General features: G+C 44.9%; 1 protein-coding gene across 1 annotated transcript in view; it reads right to left on the bottom strand.

Moving 5' to 3' along the window:
- The window catches only part of LOC135057480 (nucleolin-like), a 172802-nt gene that overhangs the window by 105531 nt on the left and 43377 nt on the right, over positions 1-23894 (bottom strand). The window contains exon 2 of the mRNA XM_063963363.1: positions 319-369. The gene's annotated coding sequence lies outside the window, so the exon portion shown is untranslated. The remainder of the gene's footprint in view (positions 1-318; positions 370-23894) is intronic.

Below are 23894 nucleotides of genomic sequence, written 5' to 3'. Positions count from 1 at the left end.
TCATTAGTACTGACTACTGCAGAGATCACTTTATACACATCAGCCAATCAGCAATTAGGATGAATTACAGGTAACAATTCTATAATGCCTCAATTACAGGATCTCTGTTTAAAACAGGGACAGATACCCTGTGGCACTCCAACTGCTGTGGAACTACACATTCCAGCATGCTCTGCCACAGGATTATCATATCCTAACAGAAAAAAACATGACAGGGAATGCTTGGATGTGTAGTTCTACAGAAGCTGAAGGACCACAGGTTGCCTACATCTCATTTAGAAGATAGTACAGAAAACATTTACATGTGATGAGTCTTACCTGAGGAGTTACAGACATGAGACAACGCAGCCGGCTTTTGTACTGACACCACTGATAGCAGAAACATGAGAAATATGTCAGGTGTCAACAAGAATATGCAGGAAACATAAAATAAAAGCTACTATTACACAGTCGTGACAGAAAGAAAAATACAGACAAAAGAAACTGAGTCCTAAACTGCATTCCTCATGTGTGCAAACTAACGTCTGATGACAGAGCAGCCCCCAGGTCAGGGGGTCATTCACTGCATTCCTCCTCACTCATACTCTCCTATATACTGCCATTAGTGTACCGGGACACACATACTGTACAATGCATTCCTCCTCACTCATACTCTCCTATATACTGCCATTAGTGTACCGGGACACACATACTGTACAATGCATTCCTCCTCACTCATACTCTCCTATATACTGCCATTAGTGTACTGTGACACACATACTGTACAATGCATTCCTCCTCACTCATACTCTCCTATATACTGCCATTAGTGTACTGTGACACACATACTGTACAATGCATTCCTCCTCACTCATACTCTCCTATATACTGCCATTAGTGTACCGGGACACACATACTGTACAATGCATTCCTCCTCACTCATACTTTCCTATATACTGCCATTAGTGTACCGGGAAACACATACTGTACACTGCATTCCTCCTCACTCATACTCTCCTATATACTGCCATTAGTGTACTGTGACACACATACTGTACAATGCATTGCTCCTCGCTGATACTTTCCTGTATACTGCCATTAGTGTACCGGGAAACACATACTGTACAATGCATTTCCCCTCACTCATACTCTCCTATATACTAGAGATGAGCGGGTTCGGTTTCTCTGAATCCGAACCCGCACGAACTTCATGTTTTTTTTCACGGGTCCGAGCAGACTCGGATCCTCCCGCCTTGCTCGGTTAACCCGAGTGCGCCCGAACGTCATCATGACGCTGTCGGATTCTCGCGAGACTCGGATTCTATATAAGGAGCCGCGCGTCGCCGCCATTTTCACACGTGCATTGAGATTGATAGGGAGAGGACGTGGCTGGCGTCCTCTCCATTTAGATTAGGGTTGAACTTGAGAGAGAGAGAGAGAGATTGCTGTAGAAGAGAGTGCAGACAGAGTTTAGTGACTGACGACCACAGTGACCAGTGACCACCAGAGACAGTGCAGTTGTTTGTTTTATTTAATATATCCGTTCTCTGCCTGAAAAAAACGATACACACAGTGACTCAGTCACATACCATATCTGTGTGCACTGCTCTGCCCAGTGTGCTGCATCAATGTATATATATATCTGACTGTGCTCAGCTCACACAGCTTATAATTGTGGGGGAGACTGGGGAGCACTGCAGTGCCAGTTATAGGTTGTTATAGCAGGAGCCAGGAGTACATAATAATATATTAAAATTAAACAGTGCACACTTTTGCTGCAGGAGTGCCACTGCCAGTGTGACTAGTGACCAGTGACCTGACCACCAGTATATATAATATTAGTAGTATACTATCTCTTTATCAACCAGTCTATATTAGCAGCAGACACAGTACAGTGCGGTAGTTCACGGCTGTGGCTACCTCTGTGTCGGCACTCGGCAAGTCGGCAGGCAGTCCGTCCATAATTGTATATACCACCTAACCGTGGTTTTTTTCTCTTTCTTTATAGTCGTCATACTAGTTACGAGTATACTACTATCTTTTTATCAACCAGTGTACAGTGCGGTAGTTCACGGCTGTGGCTACCTCTGTGTCGGAACTCGGCAGGCAGTCCGTCCATCCATAATTGTATATACCACCTAACCGTGGTTTTTTTTTCTTTCTTTATAGTCGTCATACTAGTTACGAGTATACTACTATCTCTTCTTTATCAACCAGTGTACAGTGCGGTAGTTCACGGCTGTGGCTACCTCTGTGTCGGAACTCGGCAGGCAGTCCGTCCATCCATAATTGTATATACCACCTAACCGTGGTTTTTTTTTTCTTTCTTTATAGTCGTCATACTAGTTACGAGTATACTACTATCTCTTTATCAACCAGTGTACAGTGCGGTAGTTCACGGCTGTGGCTACCTCTGTGTCGGAACTCGGCAGGCAGTCCGTCCATCCATAATTGTATATACCACCTAACCGTGGTTTTTTTTTTCTTTCTTTATAGTCGTCATACTAGTTACGAGTATACTACTATCTCTTCTTTATCAACCAGTGTACAGTGCGGTAGTTCACGGCTGTGGCTACCTCTGTGTCGGAACTCGGCAGGCAGTCCGTCCATCCATAATTGTATATACCACCTAACCGTGGTTTTTTTTTCTTTCTTTATAGTCGTCATACTAGTTACGAGTATACTACTATCTCTTCTTTATCAACCAGTGTACAGTGCGGTAGTTCACGGCTGTGGCTACCTCTGTGTCGGAACTCGGCAGGCAGTCCGTCCATCCATAATTGTATATACCACCTAACCGTGGTTTTTTTTTTTCTTTCTTTATAGTCGTCATACTAGTTACGAGTATACTACTATCTCTTCTTTATCAACCAGTGTACAGTGCGGTAGTTCACGGCTGTGGCTACCTCTGTGTCGGAACTCGGCAGGCAGTCCGTCCATCCATAATTGTATATACCACCTAACCGTGGTTTTTTTTTTCTTTCTTTATAGTCGTCATACTAGTTACGAGTATACTACTATCTCTTCTTTATCAACCAGTGTACAGTGCGGTAGTTCACGGCTGTGGCTACCTCTGTGTCGGAACTCGGCAGGCAGTCCGTCCATCCATAATTGTATATACCACCTAACCGTGGTTTTTTTTTTCTTTCTTTATAGTCGTCATACTAGTTACGAGTATACTACTATCTCTTCTTTATCAACCAGTGTACAGTGCGGTAGTTCACGGCTGTGGCTACCTCTGTGTCGGAACTCGGCAGGCAGTCCGTCCATCCATAATTGTATATACCACCTAACCGTGGTTTTTTTTTTCTTTCTTTATAGTCGTCATACTAGTTACGAGTATACTACTATCTCTTCTTTATCAACCAGTGTACAGTGCGGTAGTTCACGGCTGTGGCTACCTCTGTGTCGGAACTCGGCAGGCAGTCCGTCCATCCATAATTGTATATACCACCTAACCGTGGTTTTTTTTTTCTTTCTTTATAGTCGTCATACTAGTTACGAGTATACTACTATCTCTTCTTTATCAACCAGTGTACAGTGCGGTAGTTCACGGCTGTGGCTACCTCTGTGTCGGAACTCGGCAGGCAGTCCGTCCATCCATAATTGTATATACTACCTAACCGTGGTTTTTTTTTTCTTTCTTTATAGTCGTCATACTAGTTACGAGTATACTACTATCTCTTCTTTATCAACCAGTGTACAGTGCGGTAGTTCACGGCTGTGGCTACCTCTGTGTCGGAACTCGGCAGGCAGTCCGTCCATAATTGTATACTAGTATCCAATCCATCCATCTCCATTGTTTACCTGAGGTGCCTTTTAGTTGTGCCTATTAAAATATGGAGAACAAAAATGTTGAGGTTCCAAAATTAGGGAAAGATCAAGATCCACTTCCACCTCGTGCTGAAGCTGCTGCCACTAGTCATGGCCGAGACGATGAAATGCCAGCAACGTCGTCTGCCAAGGCCGATGCCCAATGTCATAGTACAGAGCATGTCAAATCCAAAACACCAAATATCAGAAAAAAAAGGACTCCAAAAGCTAAAATAAAATTGTCGGAGGAGAAGCGTAAACTTGCCAATATGCCATTTACCACACGGAGTGGCAAGGAACGGCTGAGGCCCTGGCCTATGTTCATGGCTAGTGGTTCAGCTTCACATGAGGATGGAAGCACTCAGCCTCTCGCTAGAAAAATGAAAAGACTCAAGCTGGCAAAAGCAGCACAGCAAAGAACTGTGCATTCTTCGAAATCACAAATCCACAAGGAGAGTCCAATTGTGTCGGTTGCGATGCCTGACCTTCCCAACACTGGACGTGAAGAGCATGCGTCTTCCACCATTTGCACGCCCCCTGCAAGTGCTGGAAGGAGCACCCGCAGTCCAGTTCCTGATAGTCAGATTGAGGATGTCAGTGTTGAAGTACACCAGGATGAGGAGGATATGGGTGTTGCTGGCGCTGGGGAGGAAATTGACCAGGAGGATTCTGATGGTGAGGTGGTTTGTTTAAGTCAGGCACCCGGGGAGACACCTGTTGTCCGTGGGAGGAATATGGCCGTTGACATGCCAGGTGAAAATACCAAAAAAATCAGCTCTTCGGTGTGGAGGTATTTCAACAGAAATGCGGACAACAGGTGTCAAGCCGTGTGTTCCCTTTGTCAAGCTGTAATAAGTAGGGGTAAGGACGTTAACCACCTGGGAACATCCTCCCTTATACGTCACCTGCAGCGCATTCATAATAAGTCAGTGACAAGTTCAAAAACTTTGGGTGACAGCGGAAGCAGTCCACTGACCAGTAAATCCCTTCCTCTTGTAACCAAGCTCACGCAAACCACCCCACCAACTCCCTCAGTGTCAATTTCCTCCTTCCCCAGGAATGCCAATAGTCCTGCAGGCCATGTCACTGGCAATTCTGACGAGTCCTCTCCTGCCTGGGATTCCTCCGATGCATCCTTGCGTGTAACGCCTACTGCTGCTGGCGCTGCTGTTGTTGCTGCTGGGAGTCGATGGTCATCCCAGAGGGGAAGTCGTAAGACCACTTTTACTACTTCCACCAAGCAATTGACTGTCCAACAGTCCTTTGCGAGGAAGATTAAATATCACAGCAGTCATCCTACTGCAAAGCGGATAACTGAGGCCTTGACATCCTGGGTGGTGAGAAACGTGGTTCCGGTATCCATCATTACTGCAGAGCCAACTAGAGACTTGTTGGAGGTACTGTGTCCCCGGTACCAAATACCATCTAGGTTCCATTTCTCTAGGCAGGCGATACCGAAAATGTAGAGGGTTCTTTTGCTCTCCTGAGTCGGCCAATCCTTGTTCTTAGGATCTCTTAACCACATCCAATGTCATAAAAAAGCAAAAGGAAGAGAATTCTAGTATAACACCGTTTTTATTCTCTTTTAAAAACAAAACTTTTTTTAAAAAACACATGAAATCATATCTCCTACTCCGGTATAAATAGAGCACATGCAGCCGGTGTGCAGCTTACTAAATGTGAGAAAGGGATAATTACCAGATAGTCAGAGGAAACAAAGTCCTCGGTACAGCAAAAGATCTCAAACACCAGTCGGCCTCCCGGGAAATGGCGTCCTGGATTTTTGCAGCAATCACCTCTCCCACAGAAAGAAAAACGCCACCTTCAACTGCGCCAACGCGTTTCAGGACTTGCTAGTCCCTTTCTCAAGGCTAGTGTGCTCACAACTAACAAATCTCTCCTTTTATTTGCTGACTGGCCAATGAAATTGTTGATTAAAGGTGAATGTGTTTCATGTGTGATGAAACATGGCCACCTCCATTTGTCGTACACGGTTGCCATAGCAACCTTCTCTAGTAACCTTTTTACCCCATAGACAAAACACTGAACGATGTACCACATGTGTATCTCCTTTGTTATACCATCCTCCCCACCTTCTATACAACGGAAAAAGAAATTTAGAAAGGTCCATAAAAGTGAATTCTTTATAGTCCCGATACGTCACTTCCGGAAATCTTGCCAGTGACTTGTTTCCACTTGCTGTCTCCGCTTGTCCCTGTTGCTGGGCAACGGCTGCGTTCAGACTCCTAACCCGGAAGTCTTGCCCGTGACGTAGTTCTGCTGGCTGTAGCCGCTTGTCCCTGTTGCTAGGCGACGGCTGTGTTTAGACAGAGCGCCACGTCACTTCCGGTCCTGGCGCGACGCAGCGCTCTATCTCCCCGGCGTGATGTAAATGCCGGTGAGGCGTTGCTAGGTAACTGGTCTCAACAGACTATATGTCACATTTAATTGTAGTGAGAAATATTAAACGGTTTCCAGGATCGTGTTGCAAGATGTTCTTATATTACAGAGAAGAATTTAAAATTCACATGCAATTGATTTTTCCTGATGGAAACACTTTTCTCCCTGAATAGTAAGTTGACATGCATGTTTGTCCTAATGAAAAGAAGGACATCAATGAATTACAATATAGTATAATGACCCAAATCACAAGCAAAATGACTTTGGAATAACAAAACTTGATCAGAGTCACCTAACATATATATTTCAAATTATAACAAGAAAATCACAGACAAGGTGATAGAGTATTGCAGTATTATATCTTTTATAAAAACCACTTCACCTCAAAATCGGAATTCAGGCCCTTAGGTATTAGTGTGTTATATTTATATATAAGCTGCATCTCGGTTTTTGCCAATATTTTGTTAATATTATTTTGGCGTTGGTTTGCTGATATTTTTTTTATACCAACGAACCTCAAAATATGACCTGGATCACAGTCATGTACCTTTTTGAAGTGGTCAGAGAGTGCATGAGTCTCTAACCCTTTTTTTACATTTCTTAAGTGTTCACTAACACGTATTTTCAAGGGCCTAGATGTTCTTCCTATATAGAACAGATGGCACGTGCATTCTATGGCATATATCACGTTCTTTATATTACATGTTATGAATTCATCTATTGTATGTGCCTGTCCATTGATGTCTATTTTTTCTAATTTCTTTCCACTGTCAGTTTTGATGGTTTTACACCCTATACATACTCCACAACGATGAAAGCCCTTGGTTGCAATTTGACCCTCTTTTTTTTTTATGTTGAGAAGATCACTCCTCACTAGGCTGTTTTTTATATTGGGTGCCTTTTTATAAATAAAAATCGGTTTTTCTGGAAGTACCCCTGACAATACTGGGTCTTTTTTCAATATTTTCCAATGTTTCCTGATTGAATTTTCCAGTGACTTATGTTGTACACTGTAATTAGTTAGGAAAGCATATTGGAAATGATTTGAATCATCCCTCCTCTGTTCCTTATCCTTCAAGAGGTCCTCCCTATTCATTGACAGTGTTTGTTCTTTGACTTTTGCCACATGTTCAGACTCATAGCCGTTATTTTGGAATCTCTTCTCAAGATGTGTTGCCTGTTGTTCGAATACAGCATCTTCTGTGCAATTCCTCCTGATCCTCTTGAATTGACTGTTGGGGATTGAACGAAGCCAGTTTCTATGGTGGCAGCTATTCCTGTCTATATAAGTTTGAGAGTCCGTTGGTTTGGTGAATGTTTTTGTGTGCAGGATCCCCTCTTTAATATATAGGGTAATATCCAGGAAATCTATACTTTCTCTACTACTGCAAAATGTTAGATGGATATTGAAGGGATTATCATTTAGGTAAGTACAGAAATTGTCCAGGTTCTCCTTCTCACCCTTCCATATGAAGATAATATCATCTATCTATCTTCGCCATGACACCAGGCTCGCCCCAAATGGGTTGGGACCCCAGACATAGTCTGATTCCCATTTCCCCATAAACAAGTTGGCATAACTTGGGGCGAACCTGGTGCCCATGGCGGTACCCACTTTCTGGAGGTAGAAGTCCCCATCAAACCTGAAGTAGTTATTAGTAAGAATGAAGCGGACTGCTTCTAGAATAAAGTTTTGGACATTAATATCAATATTACTCTTTGTGATAAACTCCGAAACTGCCCCTATCCCTGCATCGTGATCTATTATCGTATACAGCGACTTGACGTCTGCAGTGACCATCATCATACCTTCTTCCCAGGTTATTGTCGGTAAATAATTTAGAAGGTCTTTTGTATCCTTCAAATGGGACCTGTTGGTCAATACCAATGGCTGTAAATGATAATCTATCATTTCAGATAAATTGGCAGTGATGGAATCGATCCCCGATACGATAGGTCGTCCTGGAGGATGTTTTTCGTCCTTGTGTACTTTCGGAAGAAGATAGATCACGGGGATGACTGGTTCTTTGTTCCTAACAAATTCTTGTTCCTTATCACTGAGCACCTTCAGAGTTCCGTATTTATTAATGAGCGTATCAAGCTTCTCCTGAATTTTTAATGTGGGGTCCGATCTTAATTTATGATACGTGGTTCTGTCCGCCAGATGTTGTGTTACTTCATTCACATACCAGATCCTATCCATTAATACCACTCCTCCGCCTTTATCGGCGGGTTTAATCACCAGTTCTTTGTTAGTTTTTAGTGATTTTAGAGCGGCTCTCTCCTTAACGGTGAGATTGCATTTAACACCGTTGACATTAATTTCCCTTATATCATCATGTACTAATTGTGAGAAGGTTTCTATGTAGTTACCCTTCATGTGATGCGGGAAAAAATGGATCTAGGTTTAAACGGGGTATGTAATGATAGCTCCGTTTCTCCCAACTCCTGTACCACTTCTTTTGTGAGAAAAAATTTCTTCAGACAAAGTTTTCTCACAAACTTCTGAATGTCGATAAATGTAGAGAATTTATCTATAGATGTTGTTGGGGCAAATTTCATTCCCTTTTCCAAAACTGAGATTTCAGATTTAGTTAATGTATGTGAACTAATGTTGAAAATTTTTGTTTTTTCTTTTCCATCACAGATTATTGCCTCTAGTGCACTCTGTGATTCTAAATCTTGATCATTAGCTGTCATAGGTGTTTTGCCTTTCTGGTTAGTCCTACATTTTCTCCTTCTTGTTCTCATTTTCGTTTGGTCTAAACACAGCCGTCGCCTAGCAACAGGGACAAGCGGCTACAGCCAGCAGAACTACGTCACGGGCAAGACTTCCGGGTTAGGAGTCTGAACGCAGCCGTTGCCCAGCAACAGGGACAAGCGGAGACAGCAAGTGGAAACAAGTCACTGGCAAGATTTCCGGAAGTGACGTATCGGGACTATAAAGAATTCACTTTTATGGACCTTTCTAAATTTCTTTTTCCGTTGTATAGAAGGTGGGGAGGATGGTATAACAAAGGAGATACACATGTGGTACATCGTTCAGTGTTTTGTCTATGGGGTAAAAAGGTTACTAGAGAAGGTTGCTATGGCAACCGTGTACGACAAATGGAGGTGGCCATGTTTCATCACACATGAAACACATTCACCTTTAATCAACAATTTCATTGGCCAGTCAGCAAATAAAAGGAGAGATTTGTTAGTTGTGAGCACACTAGCCTTGAGAAAGGGACTAGCAAGTCCTGAAACGCGTTGGCGCAGTTGAAGGTGGCGTTTTTCTTTCTGTGGGAGAGGTGATTGCTGCAAAAATCCAGGACGCCATTTCCCGGGAGGCCGACTGGTGTTTGAGATCTTTTGCTGTACCGAGGACTTTGTTTCCTCTGACTATCTGGTAATTATCCCTTTCTCACATTTAGTAAGCTGCACACCGGCTGCATGTGCTCTATTTATACCGGAATAGGAGATATGATTTTATGTGTTTTTTAAAAAAAGTTTTGTTTTTAAAAGAGAATAAAAACGGTGTTATACTAGAATTCTCTTCCTTTTGCTTTTTTATGACATTGGATGTGGTTAAGAGATCCTAAGAACAAGGATTGGCCGACTCAGGAGAGCAAAAGAACCCTCTACATGCTCAAAATCAAGTAAATATAAGGGACGTATCCCATCATCTGTTATATGAATATTTCATTCGTTTTGATTGTATCTTGAAAATTCTGTAATAGAGTTTCTTGTCACCTGTGGTTTGGCGCCCTCTACTGTTACCACCAAAATTCCAATATCTATTTTGCCTTTTTTGGGGATAGGGAGACATCCCCTATACTGGTGGTTACGGTTTAGGCAGCCATCCCTGCGCATTATTCAGGTGCTCCAAATTTTGTTTTTCGATACCGAAAATGTATACAGACCTCAGAAAAAGAGTCACCAGTGTCCTAAAAAATGCAGCTGTACCCAATGTCCACTTAACCACGGACATGTGGACAAGTGGAGCAGGGCAGGGTCAGGACTATATGACTGTGACAGCCCACTTCGTAGATGTATGGACTCCCGCCGCAAGAACAGCAGCGGCGGCACCAGTAGCAGCATCTCGCAAACGCCAACTCTTTCCTAGGCAGGCTACGCTTTGTATCACCGGTTTCCAGAATACGCACACAGCTGAAAACCTCTTACGGCAACTGAGGAAGATCATCGCGGAATGGCTTACCCCAATTGGACTCTCCTGTGGATTTGTGGCATCGGACAACACCAGCAATATTGTGCGTGCATTACATCTGGGCAAATTCCAGCACGTCCCATGTTTTGCACATACCTTGAATTTGGTGGTGCAGAATTATTTAAAAAACGACAGGGGCGTGCAAGAGATGCTGTCGGTGGCCAGAAGAATTGCGGGACACTTTCGGCGTACAGGCACCACGTACAGAAGACTGGAGCACCACCAAAAACGCCTGAACCTGCCCTGCCATCATCTGAAGCAGGAGGTGGTAACGAGGTGGAATTCAACCCTCTATATGCTTCAGAGGTTGGAGGAGCAGCAAAAGGCCATTCAAGCCTATACAACTGAGCACGATATAGGAGGTGGAATGCACCTGTCTCAAGCGCAGTGGAGAATGATTTCAACGTTGTGCAAGGTTCTGCAACCTTTTGAACTTGCCACACGTGAAGTCAGTTCAGACACTGCCAGCCTGAGTCAGGTCATTCCCCTCATCAGGCTTTTGCAGAAGAAGCTGGAGACATTGAAGGAGGAGCTAAGACAGAGCGATTCCGCTAGGCATGTGGGACTTGTGGATGGAGCCCTTAATTCGCTTAACAAGGATTCACGGGTGGTCAATCTGTTGAAATCAGAGTACTACATTTTGGCCACCGTGCTCGATCCTAGATTTAAAACCTACCTTGGATCTCTCTTTCCGGCGCACACAAGTCTGCTGGGTTTCAAAGACCTGCTGGTGAGAAAATTGTCAAGTCAAGCGGAACGCGACCTGTCAACATCTCCTCCTTCACATTCTCCCGCAACTGAGGGTGCGAGGAAAAGGCTCAGAATTCCGAGCCCACCCGCTGGCGGTGATGCAGGGCAGTCTGGAGCGACTGCTGATGCTGACATCTGGTCCGGACTGAAGGACCTAACAACGATTACGGACATGTCGTCTACTGTCACTGCATATGATTCTCTCAACATTGAAAGAATGGTGGAGGATTATATGAGTGACCGCATCCAAGTAGGCACGTCACACAGTCCGTACTTATACTGGCAGGAAAAAGAGGCAATTTGGAGGCCCTTGCACAAACTGGCTTTATTCTACCTAAGTTGCCCTCCCACAAGTGTGTACTCCGAAAGAGTGTTTAGTGCCGCCGCTCACCTTGTCAGCAATCGGCGTACGAGGTTACATCCAGAAAATGTGGAGAAGATGATGTTCATTAAAATGAATTATAATCAATTCCTCCGCGGAGACATTGACCAGCAGCAATTGCCTCCACAAAGTACACAGGGAGCTGACATGGTGGATTCCAGTGGGGACGAATTGATAATCTGTGAGGAGGGGGATGTACACGGTGATATATCGGAGGATGATGATGAGGTGGACATCTTGCCTCTGTAGAGCCAGTTTGTGCAAGGAGAGATTAATTGCTTCTTTTTTGGTGGGGGTCCAAACCAACCCGTCATTTCAGTCACAGTCGTGTGGCAGACCCTGTCACTGAAATGATGGGTTGGTTAAAGTGTGCATGTCCTGTTTATACAACATAAGGGTGGGTGGGAGGGCCCAAGGACAATTCCATCTTGCACCTCTTTTTTCTTTTATTTTTCTTTGCATCATGTGCTGTTTGGGGAGGGTTTTTTGGAAGGGACATCCTGCGTGACACTGCAGTGCCACTCCTAGATGGGCCCGGTGTTTGTGTCGGCCACTAGGGTCGCTTATCTTACTCACACAGTCAGCTACCTCATTGCGCCTCTTTTTTTCTTTGCGTCATGTGCTGTTTGGGGAGGGTTTTTTGGAAGGGACATCCTGCGTGACACTGCAGTGCCACTCCTAGATGGGCACGGTGTTTGTGTCGGCCACTAGGGTCGCTTATCTTACTCACACAGTCAGCTACCTCATTGCGCCTCTTTTTTTCTTTGCGTCATGTGCTGTTTGGGGAGGGTTTTTTGGAAGGGACATCCTGCGTGACACTGCAATGCCACTCCTAGATGGGCACGGTGTTTGTGTCGGCCACTAGGGTCACTTATCTTACTCACACAGTCAGCTACCTCATTGCGCCTCTTTTTTTCTTTGCGTCATGTGCTGTTTGGGGAGGGTTTTTTGGAAGGGACATCCTGCGTGACACTGCAGTGCCACTCCTAGATGGGCACGGTGTTTGTGTCGGCCACTAGGGTCGCTTATCTTACTCACACAGTCAGCTACCTCATTGCGCCTCTTTTTTTCTTTGCGTCATGTGCTGTTTGGGGAGGGTTTTTTGGAAGGGACATCCTGCGTGACACTGCAGTGCCACTCCTAGATGGGCCCGGTGTTTGTGTCGGCCACTAGGGTCGCTTATCTTACTCACACAGTCAGCTACCTCATTGCGCCTCTTTTTTTCTTTGCGTCATGTGCTGTTTGGGGAGGGTTTTTTGGAAGGGACATCCTGCGTGGCACTGCAGTGCCAGTTATAGGTTGTTATAGCAGGAGCCAGGAGTACATAATAATATATTAAAATTAAACAGTGCACACTTTTGCTGCAGGAGTGCCACTGCCAGTGTGACTAGTGACCAGTGACCTGACCACCAGTATATATAATATTAGTAGTATACTATCTCTTTATCAACCAGTCTATATTAGCAGCAGACACAGTACAGTGCGGTAGTTCACGGCTGTGGCTACCTCTGTGTCGGCACTCGGCAAGTCGGCAGGCAGTCCGTCCATAATTGTATATACCACCTAACCGTGGTTTTTTTTTCTTTCTTTATAGTCGTCATACTAGTTACGAGTATACTACTATCTCTTTATCAACCAGTGTACAGTGCGGTAGTTCACGGCTGTGGCTACCTCTGTGTCGGAACTCGGCAGGCAGTCCGTCCATCCATAATTGTATATACCACCTAACCGTGGTTTTTTTTTCTTTCTTTATAGTCGTCATACTAGTTACGAGTATACTACTATCTCTTCTTTATCAACCAGTGTACAGTGCGGTAGTTCACGGCTGTGGCTACCTCTGTGTCGGAACTCGGCAGGCAGTCCGTCCATCCATAATTGTATATACCACCTAACCGTGGTTTTTTTTTTCTTTCTTTATAGTCGTCATACTAGTTACGAGTATACTACTATCTCTTTATCAACCAGTGTACAGTGCGGTAGTTCACGGCTGTGGCTACCTCTGTGTCGGAACTCGGCAGGCAGTCCGTCCATCCATAATTGTATATACCACCTAACCGTGGTTTTTTTTTTCTTTCTTTATAGTCGTCATACTAGTTACGAGTATACTACTATCTCTTCTTTATCAACCAGTGTACAGTGCGGTAGTTCACGGCTGTGGCTACCTCTGTGTCGGAACTCGGCAGGCAGTCCGTCCATCCATAATTGTATATACCACCTAACAGTGGTTTTTTTTTCTTTCTTTATAGTCGTCATACTAGTTACGAGTATACTACTATCTCTTCTTTATCAACCAGTGTACAGTGCGGTAGTTCACGGCTGTGGCTACCTCTGTGTCGGAACTCGGCAGGCAGTCCGTCCATCCATAATTGTATATACCACCTAACCGTGGTTTTTTTTTTCTTTCTTTATAGTCGTCATACTAGTTACGAGTATACTACTATCTCTTCTTTATCAACCAGTGTACAGTGCGGTAGTTCACGGCTGTGGCTACCTCTGTGTCGGAACTCGGCAGGCAGTCCGTCCATCCATAATTGTATATACCACCTAACCGTGGTTTTTTTTTTCTTTCTTTATAGTCGTCATACTAGTTACGAGTATACTACTATCTCTTCTTTATCAACCAGTGTACAGTGCGGTAGTTCACGGCTGTGGCTACCTCTGTGTCGGAACTCGGCAGGCAGTCCGTCCATCCATAATTGTATATACCACCTAACCGTGGTTTTTTTTTTCTTTCTTTATAGTCGTCATACTAGTTACGAGTATACTACTATCTCTTCTTTATCAACCAGTGTACAGTGCGGTAGTTCACGGCTGTGGCTACCTCTGTGTCGGAACTCGGCAGGCAGTCCGTCCATCCATAATTGTATATACCACCTAACCGTGGTTTTTTTTTTCTTTCTTTATAGTCGTCATACTAGTTACGAGTATACTACTATCTCTTCTTTATCAACCAGTGTACAGTGCGGTAGTTCACGGCTGTGGCTACCTCTGTGTCGGAACTCGGCAGGCAGTCCGTCCATCCATAATTGTATATACTACCTAACCGTGGTTTTTTTTTTCTTTCTTTATAGTCGTCATACTAGTTACGAGTATACTACTATCTCTTCTTTATCAACCAGTGTACAGTGCGGTAGTTCACGGCTGTGGCTACCTCTGTGTCGGAACTCGGCAGGCAGTCCGTCCATAATTGTATACTAGTATCCAATCCATCCATCTCCATTGTTTACCTGAGGTGCCTTTTAGTTGTGCCTATTAAAATATGGAGAACAAAAATGTTGAGGTTCCAAAATTAGGGAAAGATCAAGATCCACTTCCACCTCGTGCTGAAGCTGCTGCCACTAGTCATGGCCGAGACGATGAAATGCCAGCAACGTCGTCTGCCAAGGCCGATGCCCAATGTCATAGTACAGAGCATGTCAAATCCAAAACACCAAATATCAGAAAAAAAAGGACTCCAAAAGCTAAAATAAAATTGTCGGAGGAGAAGCGTAAACTTGCCAATATGCCATTTACCACACGGAGTGGCAAGGAACGGCTGAGGCCCTGGCCTATGTTCATGGCTAGTGGTTCAGCTTCACGTGAGGATGGAAGCACTCAGCCTCTCGCTAGAAAAATGAAAAGACTCAAGCTGGCAAAAGCAGCACAGCAAAGAACTGTGCATTCTTCGAAATCACAAATCCACAAGGAGAGTCCAATTGTGTCGGTTGCGATGCCTGACCTTCCCAACACTGGACGTGAAGAGCATGCGTCTTCCACCATTTGCACGCCCCCTGCAAGTGCTGGAAGGAGCACCCGCAGTCCAGTTCCTGATAGTCAGATTGAGGATGTCAGTGTTGAAGTACACCAGGATGAGGAGGATATGGGTGTTGCTGGCGCTGGGGAGGAAATTGACCAGGAGGATTCTGATGGTGAGGTGGTTTGTTTAAGTCAGGCACCCGGGGAGACACCTGTTGTCCGTGGGAGGAATATGGCCGTTGACATGCCAGGTGAAAATACCAAAAAAATCAGCTCTTCGGTGTGGAGGTATTTCAACAGAAATGCGGACAACAGGTGTCAAGCCGTGTGTTCCCTTTGTCAAGCTGTAATAAGTAGGGGTAAGGACGTTAACCACCTGGGAACATCCTCCCTTATACGTCACCTGCAGCGCATTCATAATAAGTCAGTGACAAGTTCAAAAACTTTGGGTGACAGTGGAAGCAGTCCACTGACCAGTAAATCCCTTCCTCTTGTAACCAAGCTCACGCAAACCACCCCACCAACTCCCTCAGTGTCAATTTCCTCCTTCCCCAGGAATGCCAATAGTCCTGCAGGCCATGTCACTGGCAATTCTGACGAGTCCTCTCCTGCCTGGGATTCCTCCGATGCATCCTTGCGTGTAACGCCTACTGCTGCTGGCGCTGCTGTTGTTGCTGCTGGGAGTCGATGGTCATCCCAGAGGGGAAGTCGTAAGACCACTTTTACTACTTCCACCAAGCAATTGACTGTCCAACAGTCCTTTGCGAGGAAGATTAAATATCACAGCAGTCATCCTACTGCAAAGCGGATAACTGAGGCCTTGACATCCTGGGTGGTGAGAAACGTGGTTCCGGTATCCATCATTACTGCAGAGCCAACTAGAGACTTGTTGGAGGTACTGTGTCCCCGGTACCAAATACCATCTAGGTTCCATTTCTCTAGGCAGGCGATACCGAAAATGTATACAGACCTCAGAAAAAGAGTCACCAGTGTCCTAAAAAATGCAGCTGTACCCAATGTCCACTTAACCACGGACATGTGGACAAGTGGAGCAGGGCAGGGTCAGGACTATATGACTGTGACAGCCCACTTCGTAGATGTATGGACTCCCGCCGCAAGAACAGCAGCGGCGGCACCAGTAGCAGCATCTCGCAAACGCCAACTCTTTCCTAGGCAGGCTACGCTTTGTATCACCGGTTTCCAGAATACGCACACAGCTGAAAACCTCTTACGGCAACTGAGGAAGATCATCGCGGAATGGCTTACCCCAATTGGACTCTCCTGTGGATTTGTGGCATCGGACAACACCAGCAATATTGTGCGTGCATTACATCTGGGCAAATTCCAGCACGTCCCATGTTTTGCACATACCTTGAATTTGGTGGTGCAGAATTATTTAAAAAACGACAGGGGCGTGCAAGAGATGCTGTCGGTGGCCAGAAGAATTGCGGGACACTTTCGGCGTACAGGCACCACGTACAGAAGACTGGAGCACCACCAAAAACGCCTGAACCTGCCCTGCCATCATCTGAAGCAGGAGGTGGTAACGAGGTGGAATTCAACCCTCTATATGCTTCAGAGGTTGGAGGAGCAGCAAAAGGCCATTCAAGCCTATACAACTGAGCACGATATAGGAGGTGGAATGCACCTGTCTCAAGCGCAGTGGAGAATGATTTCAACGTTGTGCAAGGTTCTGCAACCTTTTGAACTTGCCACACGTGAAGTCAGTTCAGACACTGCCAGCCTGAGTCAGGTCATTCCCCTCATCAGGCTTTTGCAGAAGAAGCTGGAGACATTGAAGGAGGAGCTAAGACAGAGCGATTCCGCTAGGCATGTGGGACTTGTGGATGGAGCCCTTAATTCGCTTAACAAGGATTCACGGGTGGTCAATCTGTTGAAATCAGAGTACTACATTTTGGCCACCGTGCTCGATCCTAGATTTAAAACCTACCTTGGATCTCTCTTTCCGGCGCACACAAGTCTGCTGGGTTTCAAAGACCTGCTGGTGAGAAAATTGTCAAGTCAAGCGGAACGCGACCTGTCAACATCTCCTCCTTCACATTCTCCCGCAACAGAGGGTGCGAGGAAAAGGCTCAGAATTCCGAGCCCACCCGCTGGCGGTGATGCAGGGCAGTCTGGAGCGACTGCTGATGCTGACATCTGGTCCGGACTGAAGGACCTGACAACGATTACGGACATGTCGTCTACTGTCACTGCATATGATTCTCTCACCATTGATAGAATGGTGGAGGATTATATGAGTGACCGCATCCAAGTAGGCACGTCACACAGTCCGTACTTATACTGGCAGGAAAAAGAGGCAATTTGGAGGCCCTTGCACAAACTGGCTTTATTCTACCTAAGTTGCCCTCCCACAAGTGTGTACTCCGAAAGAGTGTTTAGTGCCGCCGCTCACCTTGTCAGCAATCGGCGTACGAGGTTACATCCAGAAAATGTGGAGAAGATGATGTTCATTAAAATTAATTATAATCAATTCCTCCGCGGAGACATTGACCAGCAGCAATTGCCTCCACAAAGTACACAGGGAGCTGACATGGTGGATTCCAGTGGGGACGAATTGATAATCTGTGAGGAGGGGGATGTACACGGTGATATATCGGAGGATGATGATGAGGTGGACATCTTGCCTCTGTAGAGCCAGTTTGTGCAAGGAGAGATTAATTGCTTCTTTTTTGGTGGGGGTCCAAACCAACCCGTCATTTCAGTCACAGTCGTGTGGCAGACCCTGTCACTGAAATGATGGGTTGGTTAAAGTGTGCATGTCCTGTTTATACAACATAAGGGTGGGTGGGAGGGCCCAAGGACAATTCCATCTTGCACCTCTTTTTTCTTTTATTTTTCTTTGCGTCATGTGCTGTTTGGGGAGGGTTTTTTGGAAGGGACATCCTGCGTGACACTGCAGTGCCACTCCTAGATGGGCCCGGTGTTTGTGTCGGCCACTAGGGTCGCTTATCTTACTCACACAGTCAGCTACCTCATTGCGCCTCTTTTTTTCTTTGCGTCATGTGCTGTTTGGGGAGGGTTTTTTGGAAGGGACATCCTGCGTGACACTGCAGTGCCACTCCTAGATGGGCACGGTGTTTGTGTCGGCCACTAGGGTCGCTTATCTTACTCACACAGTCAGCTACCTCATTGCGCCTCTTTTTTTCTTTGCATCATGTGCTGTTTGGGGAGGGTTTTTTGGAAGGGACATCCTGCGTGACACTGCAATGCCACTCCTAGATGGGCACGGTGTTTGTGTCGGCCACTAGGGTCACTTATCTTACTCACACAGTCAGCTACCTCATTGCGCCTCTTTTTTTCTTTGCGTCATGTGCTGTTTGGGGAGGGTTTTTTGGAAGGGACATCCTGCGTGACACTGCAGTGCCACTCCTAGATGGGCACGGTGTTTGTGTCGGCCACTAGGGTCGCTTATCTTACTCACACAGTCAGCTACCTCATTGCGCCTCTTTTTTTCTTTGCGTCATGTGCTGTTTGGGGAGGGTTTTTTGGAAGGGACATCCTGCGTGACACTGCAGTGCCACTCCTAGATGGGCCCGGTGTTTGTGTCGGCCACTAGGGTCGCTTATCTTACTCACACAGTCAGCTACCTCATTGCGCCTCTTTTTTTCTTTGCGTCATGTGCTGTTTGGGGAGGGTTTTTTGGAAGGGACATCCTGCGTGACACTGCAGTGCCACTCCTAGATGGGCCCGGTGTTTGTGTCGGCCACTAGGGTCGCTTATCTTACTCACACAGTCAGCTACCTCATTGCGCCTCTTTTTTTCTTTGCGTCATGTGCTGTTTGGGGAGGGTTTTTTGGAAGGGACATCCTGCGTGACACTGCAGTGCCACTTCTAGATGGGCCCGGTGTTTGTGTCGGCCACTAGGGTCGCTTATCTTACTCACACAGTCAGCTACTTCATTGCGCCTCTTTTTTTCTTTGCGTCATGTGCTGTTTGGGGAGGGTTTTTTGGAAGGGACATCCTGCGTGACACTGCAGTGCCACTCCTAGATGGGCACGGTGTTTGTGTCGGCCACTAGGGTCGCTTATCTTACTCACACAGTCAGCTACCTCATTGCGCCTCTTTTTTTCTTTGCGTCATGTGCTGTTTGGGGAGGGTTTTTTGGAAGGGACATCCTGCGTGACACTGCAGTGCCACTCCTAGATGGGCACGGTGTTTGTGTCGGCCACTAGGGTCGCTTATCTTACTCACACAGCGACCTCGGTGCAAATTTTAGGACTAAAAATAATATTGTGAGGTGTGAGGTATTCAGAATAGACTGAAAATGAGTGGAAATTATGGTTTTTGAGGTTAATATACTTTGGGATCAAAATGACCCCCAAATTCTATGATTTAAGCTGTTTTTTAGTGTTTTTTAAAAAAACCACCCGAATCCAAAACACACCCGAATCCGACAAAAAAAATTCGGTGAGGTTTTGCCAAAACGCGGTCGAACCCAAAACGCGTCCGCGGAACCGAACCCAAAACCAAAACACAAAACCCGAAAAATTTCAGGCGCTCATCTCTACTATATACTGCCATTAGTGTACCGGGAAACACATACTGTACAATGCATTCCTCCTCACTGATACTGTCCTGTATACTGCCATAAGTGTACTGTGTCACACATACTGTACACTGCATTCCTCCTCACTGATACTTTCCTATATACTGCCATTAGTGTACCGGGAAACACATACTGTACAATGCATTCCTCCTCACTGATACTTTCCTGTATACTGCCATTAGTGTACTGTGACACACATACTGTACACTGCATTCCTCCTCACTGATACTTTCCTATATACTGCCATTAGTGTCCTGTGACACACATACTGTACAATGCATTCCTCCTCACTGATACTTTCCTGTATACTGCCATTAGTGTACTGTGACACACATACTGTACACTGCATTCCTCCTCACTGATACTTTCCTGTATACTGCCATTAGTGTACCGGGACACACATACTGTACAATGCATTCCTCCTCACTGATACTTTCCTGTATACTGCCATTAGTGTACCGGGACACACATACTGTACAATGCATTCCTCCTCACTGATACTCTCTATATACTGCCATTAGTGTACCGGGACACACATACTGTACAATGCATTCCTCCTCACTGATACTTTCCTGTATACTGCCATTAGTGTACTGTGACACACATACTGTACACTGCATTCCTCCTCACTCATACTCTCCTATATACTGCCATTAGTGTACTGTGACACACATACTGTACAATGCATTCCTCCTCACTGATACTGTCCTGTATACTGCCATAAGTGTACTGTGTCACACATACTGTACACTGCATTCCTCCTCACTGATACTTTCCTGTATACTGCCATTAGTGTACCGGGAAACACATACTGTACAATGCATTTCCCCTCACTCATACTCTCCTATATACTGCCATTAGTGTACCGGGAAACACATACTGTACAATGCATTCCTCCTCACTGATACTTTCCTGTATACTGCCATTAGTGTACTGTGACACACATACTGTACACTGCATTCCTCCTCACTGATACTTTCCTGTATACTGCCAATAGTGTACCGGGACACACATACTGTACAATGCATTCCTCCTCACTGATACTTTCCTGTATACTGCCATTAGTGTACCGGGACACACATACTGTACAATGCATTCCTCCTCACTGATACTCTCTATATACTGCCATTAGTGTACTGTGACACACATACTGTACAAAGCATTCCTCCTCACTGATACTTTCCTGTATACTGCCATTATTGTACTGTGACACACATACTATATAATGCATTCCTCCTCACTGATACTTTCCTGTATACTGCCATTAGTGTACTGTGACACACATACTGTACAATGCATTCCTCCTCACTGATACTTTCCTGTACACTGCCATTAGTGTACTGTGACACACATACTGTACACTGCATTCCTCCTCACTGATACTTTCCTGTTTACTGCCATTAGTGTACCGGGAAACACATACTGTACACTGCATTCCTCCTCACTCATACTCTCCTATATACTGCCATTAGTGTACTGTGACACACATACTGTACAATGCATTCCTCCTCACTCATACTCTCCTATATACTGCCATTAGTGTACCGGGAAACACATACTGTACAATGCATTCCTCCTCACTCATACTCTCCTATATACTGCCATTAGTGTACCGGGAAACACATACTGTACAATGCATTCCTCCTCACTCATACTCTCCTATATACTGCCATTAGTGTACCGGGAAACACATACTGTACAATGCATTCCTCCTCACTGATACTTTCCTGTATACTGCCATTAGTGTACTGTGACACACATACTGTACACTGCATTCCTCCTCACTGATACTTTCCTATATACTGCCATTAGTGTCCTGTGACACACATACTGTACAATGCATTCCTCCTCACTGATACTTTCCTGTATACTGCCATTAGTGTACTGTGACACACATACTGTACACTGCATTCCTCCTCACTGATACTTTCCTATATACTACCATTAGTGTACTGTGACACACATACTGTACAATGCATTCCTCCTCACTTATACTTTCCTGTATACTGCCATAAGTGTACTGTGACACACATACTGTACACTGCATTCCTCCTCACTGATACTTTCCTGTATACTGCCATTAGTGTCCTGTGACACACATACTGTACAATGCATTCCTCCTCACTGATAGTTTCCTGTATACTGCCATTAGTGTACCGGGACACACATACTGTACAATGCATTCCTCCTCACTGATACTTTCCTGTATACTGCCATTAGTGTACCGGGACACACATACTGTACAATGCATTCCTAATCACTGATACTCTATATATACTGCCATTAGTGTACTGTGACACACATACTGTACACTGCATTCCTCCTCACTGATACTTTCCTGTATACTGCCATTACTGTACTGTAACACACATACTGTACAATGCATTCCTCCTCACTCATACTCTTCTATATACTGCCATTAGTGTACTGTGACACATACTGTACAATGCATTCCTCCTCACTGATACTTTCCTGTATACTGCCATTAGTGTACCGGGACACACACACTGTAAATGCATTCCTCCTCACTGATACTTTCCTGTATACTGCCATTAGTGTACTGTGACACACATACTGTACAATGCATTCCTCCTCACTGATACTTTCCTGTATACTGCCATTACTGTACTGTGTCACACCTACTGTACAATGCACTCCTCCTCACTGATACTTTCCTGTATACTGCCATTAGTGTACTGTGACAAACATACTGTACAATGCATTCCTCCTCACTGATACTTTCCTGTATACTGCCATTAGTGTACTGTGACACACATACTGTACACTGCATTCCTCCTCACTCATACTCTCCTATATACTGCCATTAGTGTACCGGGACATACATACTGTACAATGCATTCCTCCTCACTCATATTCTCCTATATACTGCCATTAGTGTACTGTGTCACACCTACTGTACAATGCATTCCTCCTCACTGATACTTTCCTGTATACTGCCATTAGTGTACTGTGACACACATACTGTACAATGCATTCCTCCTCACTCATACTTTCCTGTATACTGCCATTACTGTACTGTGTCACACCTACTGTACAATGCATTCCTTCTCACTGATACTTTCCTGTATACTGCCATTAGTGTACTGTGACACACATACTGTACAATGCATTCCTCCTCACTCATACTCTCCTATATACTGCCATTAGTGTACCGGGACACACATACTGTACAATGCATTCCTCCTCACTGATACTTTCCTGTATACTGCCATTAGTGTACTGTGACACACATACTGTACAATGCATTCCTCCTCACTCATACTCTCCTATATACTGCCATTAGTGTACCGGGACACACATACTGTACAATGCATTCCTCCTCACTGATACTTTCCTGTATACTGCCATTAGTGTACTGTGACACACATACTGTACAATGCATTCCTCCTCACTCATACTCTTCTATATACTGCCATTAGTGTACTGTGACACACAAACTGTACAATGCATTCCTCCTCACTGATACTTTCCTGTATACTGCCATTAGTGTACTGTGACACACAAACTGTACAATGCATTCCTCCTCACTGATACTTTCCTGTATACTGCCATTAGTGTACTGTGACACACATACTGTACAATGCATTCCTCCTCACTGATACTTTCCTGTATACTGCCATTAGTGTACCGGGAAACACATACTGTACAATGCATTCCTCCTCACTGATACTCTCCTATATACTGCCATTAGTGTACTGTGACACACATACTGTACAATGCATTACTCCTCACTCATACTCTTCTATATACTGCCATTAGTGTACTGTGACACACAAACTGTACAATGCATTCCTCCTCACTGATACTTTCCTGTATACTGCCATTAGTGTACTGTGACACACATACTGTATAATGCATTCCTCCTCACTGATACTTTCCTGTATACTGCCATTAGTGTACTGTAACACACATACTGAACAATGCATTCCTCCTCACTCATACTCTCCAATATACTGCCATTAGTGTACTGTGATACACATACTATATAATGCATTCCTCCTAAATGATACTTTCCTGTATACTGCCATTTGTGT

This window comes from Pseudophryne corroboree, chromosome 3 (assembly GCF_028390025.1).
Source record: "Pseudophryne corroboree isolate aPseCor3 chromosome 3, aPseCor3.hap2, whole genome shotgun sequence".
In the NCBI taxonomy this organism is placed as follows: domain Eukaryota; kingdom Metazoa; phylum Chordata; class Amphibia; order Anura; family Myobatrachidae; genus Pseudophryne; species Pseudophryne corroboree.
This window is presented reverse-complemented; position numbering and strand designations above follow the sequence as displayed.